This window comes from Chionomys nivalis, chromosome Y (assembly GCF_950005125.1).
Source record: "Chionomys nivalis chromosome Y, mChiNiv1.1, whole genome shotgun sequence".
Lineage (NCBI taxonomy): Eukaryota > Metazoa > Chordata > Mammalia > Rodentia > Cricetidae > Chionomys > Chionomys nivalis.
The window spans coordinates 6,445,032-6,453,035 of NC_080113.1; the positions used below are offsets into that span (position 1 = coordinate 6,445,032).

General features: G+C 40.2%; 1 pseudogene; it reads left to right on the forward strand.

Annotated features, from left to right (window-relative positions):
• The first annotated feature begins 1,793 nt into the window (after nucleotides 1-1,793).
• LOC130868861 (40S ribosomal protein S5-like) lies at nucleotides 1,794-2,399 on the forward strand (annotated as a pseudogene).
• The last annotated feature ends 5,605 nt before the right edge of the window (nucleotides 2,400-8,004 follow it).

Consider the following 8,004-nt stretch of genomic DNA (forward strand, 5'->3'; position numbering starts at 1 on the left):
GCAGAGCACGAGATGGGTTGAATGTATAGGGCCAGAGCGACAAATAAGAAAATTGAGGCCATATGTAGCCAATATTGCAATGAATTTATGGGGTCATGAACTATTACAACAATGGAATACCCAAATTAACATTCCTGCTACTTCTAGAGCCTATATTTCTGAGAATAATATTAAAAGATATTACAAACGGAGAAAACCGGCCATTCGGGCTGTACAAGAACAAGCAATTGATGTCTATTCAGAGATACCAACAGCCTTGCCTCTAAAATGGTTGACTGGGAAACCAATATGGACAAAGCAATGGCCTTTAGCTGAGGAAAAGTTACAGGCTTTAGAACAGCTGGTACAAGAACAATTAGATGCTTAACATATAGAAGAATCTACCAGCCCTTGGAATTCTCCTGTATTTGTGGTTAAGAAAAAATCAGGTACATGGAGAATGGTGACAGATCTCAGGGCCATCAACAAGGTTATTCAACCTATGGGTCCTCTGCAATCTGGAATTCCTTTGCCCTCTTTATTACCAAAATGATGGCCTCTCATAGTTATTGATTTAAAGAATTGTTTTTTCACTATACCTTTATAAAAAGAAGATAGAGAAAAATTTGCCTTCACAGTGCCTACTTATAACAATTCTCAACCTTCGAGGAGGTACCACTGGGCCGACCTCTCCCAGGGTATGTTAAATAGCCCTCCCTGTGCCAATATTTTGTGAACCAACCATTGCAAATAATACGCAGGAAATTTCCCAAATCTATAGTATACCGTTACATGGATGACATTTTGTTATTCGATTCAAACATGGATACCTTGAACAGACTGTTTGAAGAAATAAAGATACTTTTACCTAAATGGGGATTGCAAATTGCTCCTGAAAAGATTTAGAAGATTCTGTTAATTATTTAGGTTATAAAATAGGTTTACAAAAAATTAAGACACAAAAGGCACAAATTAGGAGAGATTGCCTATGGACTCTCAGTGACTTTCAAAGACTGTTAGGAGACATTTCCAGTCTACGACCAGCTATTGGGATAACACCTGATCTAATAATTCATTTGAACAAAACCGTGGATGGTGATAAAGATTTAAACAGTCCCAGAGAATTAACATCTGAAGCAGAAAAGGAACTGACAATGATTGAGGAAAAATTACAACAGGCACATGTGGACAGGGTGAATCCAGAGCTCGATTGTGTTCTCATCATAGTACCTTCAAAAATTTCTCCTACAGGAATTTTAATGCAGAAAGATGATATTATCTTGTAATGGATCTTTTTACCACATAAACCAAGTAAGAAACTGAAAACTTATGTGGAAAAGGTCTCTGAGTTAATTATAAAAGGCAAGCTGAGACTTGCAGGCATAGACCCAGCAGAAAATTATAGTGCCTTTCACTGCTGATGAACTAAAGAAATTATGGGAAGATAATGAACCATGGCAAAGAGCTTCTGCTAATTTTTTGGGAGACATTAATAACAACTATCCAAAAAGCAAGAGGCTTAACTTCATAAAGAGAACTTCTTGGATTCTTCCTCGAATCGTCCATGATGCTCCAATAACTGGAGCCCGTACATTCTATACTGATGCCAATAAATAAGGGAAGGCAGGTTACAAATCAGAAGACTTGGGTAAGGTGGAACAAAGTCCTTATGATTCTGTCCAGAAGGCGGAATTATATGCCATTCTTATGGTGCTAAGGGATTTTAAAGAACCTATTAATAACCCTTCCTGTCTGTGCTAGGACAGCGTGTGGTCCACGCCGAGCAACCAAGAAGCCCAGTCTGCCCCCTCAGAATGACTGAGTGGGAGACAGCCACACCTGCCATGGCAGAGACCCCAAACATCAAGCTCTTCGGGAAATGGAGCACTGATGATGTGCAAATCAGCGATATTTCTCTGCAGGATTACATTGCTGTGAAGGAGAAATATGCCAAGTATCTGCCCCACAGTGCCAGGCAGTATGCCGCCAAGTGCTTCTGAAAAGCCCAGTGCCCCATTGTGGAGCGCCTTACTAACTCCATGATGATGCACGGCCGCAACAACGGCAAGAAGCTCATGACTGTACGAATTGTGAAGCATGCCTTTGAGATCATCCACCTGCTCACTGGTGAGAACCCTCTGCAGGACCTGATGAATGCCATCATCAACAGTGGCCCCTGGGAAGACTCAACATGCATTGAGCGAGCCGGGACAGTGAGACAGCAGGCTGTGGATGTGTCGCCACTGCACAGAGCCATCTGGCTGCTGTGCACAGGAGCTCATGAGGCTGCTTTCTGCAACATCAAGACCATTGCTGAGTGCCTTGCAGATGAGCTCATCAATGCTGCCAATGGCTCCTCCAACTCCTATGCCATCAAGAAGAAGGATGAACTGGAACATGTGGCCAAGTCTAACCGCTGATTTCCCAGCTGCTGCCTAATAAACTGTGTGCCCTTTCGGAAAGTTTCAAAAAAAAAAAAGAACCTATTAATATAGTTACTGATTCACAATACACAGAAAGAGTTATTTTACATATTGAAACTGCTGAATTTATATACCTGATGATACAGAACTAACCTCATTGTTTCTCCAGGTTCAAGATTTGATCAGGAACAGGCTTTGCCCTATGTACATAACACACATCCGATCCCATACGGGTCTGCCAGGTCCTCTAGTACAAGGGAATGCAGAAATTGATCAATTATTGATTGGTAGTGTGCTACAAGCCTCTGAATTTCCCAAAAACCATCATGTTAATATCAAAGATTTGAAGAGTTTTCTATTACATGGCAACAAGCTAAGGAAATTGTAAAGAAATGCCCTACTTGCTCTTTCTATAACCAAACGCCACTGCCTGCAGGGGCTAATCCAAAGGGCACCCAAAGGAATGAAATCTGGCAGATGGATGTGTTCCACTTTGCAGAATTTGGCAAATTAAAATATGTTCATCACACCATTGACACTTATTCAGGCTTTCAGTGGGCAACTGCTTTAAGTTCAGAAAAAGCTGATTCAGTAATCACTCATTTATTAGAAGTCATGGCTATCATGGGTATACCTACACAAATAAAGACAGATAATGGTCCTGCTTATGTCTCTAGGAAAATGAAACGGTTTTTTGATTATTACAATATCGAGCATGTTACAGGTATACCATACAATCCTACAGGTCAAGCAGTCATAGAAAGATCAAATCGAACTATAAAGGATATGTTGAACAAAGAGAAAGGGATGGAAAACACCCCGAGAAATGGGTTACATAATGCTTTGTTAACCTTGAATTTTCTCAACGCTAATGAGAAGGGAACAATGGCTGCAGAAAGACATTGGATAATGGAAAAGTCTACTGAACTAAATCAACCAGTTTGTTTCAAGGATGTGCTGACCTCACAATGGAACCCAGGAGATGTGCTGCGTTGGGGAAGGGGTTTTGCTCTTATCTCCACAGGTGAGGAAAAATTGTGGATACCATCAAAATTAATAAAGGTTCAGTTTGAAGAAGAGAAGCCACTTGGTAAAGATAAATAATTCATTCACAAGGATGGCGAGCATACTGATGGTAAGAAATACAGATAGGTTGGGGGCAGGGTTCTTTTCTTATCGCCACAGGAAAATACTCATCTTCAAAGAAATTAAGGGATCCTGAATATTTAATTACTGATGGATGGAAACATTTTGTAAGTATTAAATATATATATATATATGTCTTATTAAACATTTCTTTATAAATATGTAGAGCTGGTTTAGAAGTTGGACTCTGGTTCAGTCCCTCTTCAATTCCAAGCCTGTTAGTAAGAGAAAAACCGAGAGTTTCTGGAGTTTCTGTCTCATGTCAAGAGCCATGATATGGGACAGAAAGAAATATGAGTTTAGAAAACATCTTTGCTTTTCTTCATATCTATCATACTTTTCATTGAATATATCATCATGCCTTTCATTGAATAATATATGTATGTCTATATATGTCTATATGATTAATGTTTAAGTTTTTCACAGTGAACAATGAGTTTTTCCTGAAGTGACATTTGGAGTTTCCAGGAAGAAAATGGGGCTCCACAACAATAACTCTACCTGGTTGATATGACGTCATGATACTGATAGCACTACTACAAGACCTGTTTTGGGTACCAGCTGCACAAGACGAAATGGTGCACATCTTGTACAACATTTTGGCCAGACCTGCACAAAATACTCAGAGACTATTTGCAATTTTAAAAAACATTGATTTTGAAATTTAACCATCATTTTACTTTCACAGGATCCCCCAGACAGAACATCGCCCCCATGACAGCTGGAAGTAATTCTAGAGGACAACGTCCCCTCTCCCAGTAAAGTTTGCCATGGGTTTAGGGACATCATTTAGGGGTTGGGAGATTGGGGAGGAATTTTATAAGCTCAGGGATCATTTTGAAAAAAAAGAAGAGGGAATGATGGGATAATAGATTTATAATTGTGAGTTACAGTTTTTAGACAAATACATTGGTATTGATTCTTGTATATTGATACAAAGTTAAATTATATTGACTATTGTATGCATGCATGTTTCTACTTCTGTTTAAAACATTTTTTATGTATTGACATATATTGTATATATTTACCATATTGCAGTGAACAATTCTACCTCTGATTAAGATACTTATATAATGTTTGTGTATTGATATATATTTACCATATTTCAATGTATATTTTACAATGTTTATATTTGGAGGTCATTATCCTCATTTGTTACACAGTTGTTTATTGTCTTAGTCTTTAAGTTAGATAGGTATTGAGAATTATATAGATCAATAGTATTCTAAGTTTGTCATTTATAATTAGACTAATCAGGTTCTTTAGATATATAGAGATTATACTCAGTATGGATAGATAATCTTCAACCTCTTCAAAGAGCTGTAGAAAATGGCCTTTAATCTAACTCAGAGTTTCGTGGTAGTGAGACACAATTGCTCCTGGCAACACTGCCCTATTCCCGAAAGAATGTTGAGCACCAAAGACACTCAACCTGGAGCCTTTCTTTTTGGCAGAACTGGCCTTTGGGCAAAGAAATTCCCATACCTCACCCACTGATGGAGATACAGAGCATGCATCAATGGATAAAACAGGACTGTCATATCCTGCCAACACAGGGTAAGATAGTTTTGAAAAGTTCCTTGCCTTTAATAATGGTATGTCAGTTATGTTAGGCCTTAGTCAAAGTTGGTTGAATCAACATTGCAAACAAGACTTTGGGTGATTGCCCAGGCAGTCAGCTGTCTCTGTCAATTGTTGCACATTTTGGATATATCTTGTTTGTTAAGGAATATTAATTCCCTTCTCACATCTTTAATGGAGTTGAAGGTTATATAATTGTAGTTACTCTCCACATTATTTAGACTCCTTGAGATAGAATGTTTTGCAAAACATTTGTTCTCAATATTGCTTGTTATATTTATTATTTGTTATTATTGTACATAGTTGTATTTGGTTTAGTTCTGTCTTATTTAGAATAAGGGGGAGATGTAGGGATAAGTCCCTTCCCTTAGGGGGTGTTCACCTGGGGCTAATTTTTACCTATAAATTTGGCGAGCATGCTCGCAGCGTTTCCTTCTGCTTTCCTGGTATCCGCAGGAAGGGTGGTTCCGTAATTCTATTTCCCCATTAAAGCTGTATATATGTTTACAATCTTATGTGGAAAACGCACATACCTATTTCTCTTTAAAGAGGAGTGCTTTCTTTAAATCATTCAAAGGACTGTTAGACATAATGGGAGTTCTCCTATCCACGCTACAAGCTGGACTTTGAATGAGAAGCACATGCAGTTTGAAAGCTGATTTAGCTTCTTCAGAGAACCGTGAGCTTCCCTCAAAGGAAGGCAGAATTTTTTGAAGAAGGATAAACTTTAATCGTCAGTTTTCTCACCTCTATAAGCTTTAATGAATAAGACACATATATATTTATTTCTCTCCGAGGAGAAGCACTTTCTTGGAAATGGTAAAAAGCATTGCGAGAATCGGAGGGGAGTGTTCCCCTCCGCTCTCTTGCTTGACTTTGAAAGATAAGCCCATTCTTTTGGAAGTGAGTGTACTCAGATTCATAAAAGACTTGTGAGTTTCCTTCCAAGACACATGCAGAGATTTCTGAGAAAGACACACATTACTACTCCATTTTCGAGTCCCAGTTAGCAACATGCCATAGGCTTACTTGAGAAATGTATATGCATTGCTTGACAAAGAAGAGCAATTTCACAAAACTGTTCAAAGCATTGGTAGGGGTAAATGGAGCATTCTGCTTAACTCTGTATGCTGTAGTTGAAGATAAGCACATTCTCTTGAGAGTGGAATAGCTTCCTGATGGAGCTGTAAATTTCCCTCATAAAAACACAGGAAGCTTTCTGAGAAAGACACAGGTTACTTGAAAGACTCTCTCCAACGTTAATGACTCTAAAATGGAAAAAATAGTACACAGATACTTTTCTCCAAAGAGACGCCCTCTTCAAAGCTTTCAAGGCATTGGTAGCAGTCAAAGGAGCAGTCCCGTACACTTTGTCGGCTGCCCTTTGAAAGATAAGCCCATTCCTTTGAACGTGGAATGAGCTTCTTCATAGAATTGTGTAGGATTTACCCAAAGAAACATCCTGAGAATGACACGCATGTCTTTTCTGTTTTCGGGTCCCAGCTCTGTAAGCCTACATGAAAAACGCACATACATATTGCTCTGTCCTAAAGAAAAGCAAAGTCTTGAATCTACCCAAAGCACCATAGGAAGTGTAAAAGAGTGAGCATCCCTCACACTCTACGTGCTGTACTTGAAGGGAAAGCACATTCTTTCGAATGTCGATTAGCCTTTCTAATACAACCGTGAGTATCCCTCAAATAAGCCAAAACAGCTTTCTGAGAAAGACACACGTTACTCTAGAGTAACCCTTTTTTCTAAGCTTACCTGCAAAAATGCAAATGCATTTCTTTTGCCAATGGAGATCCTCCTTTAAACTGTGCAAAGCATTGGTAGGCATGAAAGTAGTGTTCTTATACACTTGATATGCTGTACATTGAAAGATCAGCACAGTCACTTGAAAGTGGTTTCTCAGGAGACAGGCGCGCAACGCACCCAGCGGGTGGAGACTGGCGCACAGATGTGGCGGAGTCTGGTGCGCACATGCGGTGGATACAGGATAGTCCAAGCATGAAACAATGAGCCCACACTGAGAGCAGATCACCCCACCACTACAATTAAATCAAGTAGGTTTTAGGGGCCTGGCCTGCAGAGTGGTAGTCCTTTTATTGGCAAGGTCCACTGGCGAACTGGGAGCCTGGTCCTATACATGAAGACCTTTCTGGGTGGGAAGAGTGTTCTTGGCCCATGGAGGGACACAGGAAATGGAGCAGGGGCATTCCCTGACCGCCTTGATCCCCCGGGTAGACTGCGAGGGCTGGTTCACTGTGCTGGGGCTTCTTCTCTTCTGCTGTGATTTCTCTCTCCCTGGCCCATCCCAGCTTGTGTGAGTGGCCTCCTTCACTCTCCCTCCCTTCCATGGGGAAGTAGGATCACCCAGTTAAACCTGTTTGGGCTCTGGGTCGGGAGCTTGGGCAGAGGGCAGCGGGAGTTTCTCTGTTTTTGTGACTGGCCTGCAGAGTGGTAGGCCTTTTGTTGGCAAGGTCCCTGGCAAGCGGGGAGCCTTGTCCTGTTTCTAAAGACCCTTCTGAGTGGTGAGATGGATCTTGGCCCACGGTGGGAGCCAGGAAATGGAGCTAGGGCATTTTGTAAGTGGGGCCCCTGTCCAGCAGGGAAACCTGTTCCTCTTTTAAAATACCCATTAGATAGCATTGATAGGAGGAGATGGGCAGGCGCCAAGGCAAGAATTTATTCAACAATCTGAAAAACAACATGAAAACACAAGAAACCAATGATCTTACAACAGAAGGACTTGAACTCCCTAACAAAGAAGAAGTGGAAAAAATTGACTTTATGAAAGCAATAGAGTCCCTTAAACAACATGTAAAAAATGCCCTTAGAGAAATGAGAAGTTTAACAAAAACTTTGAAGAAAT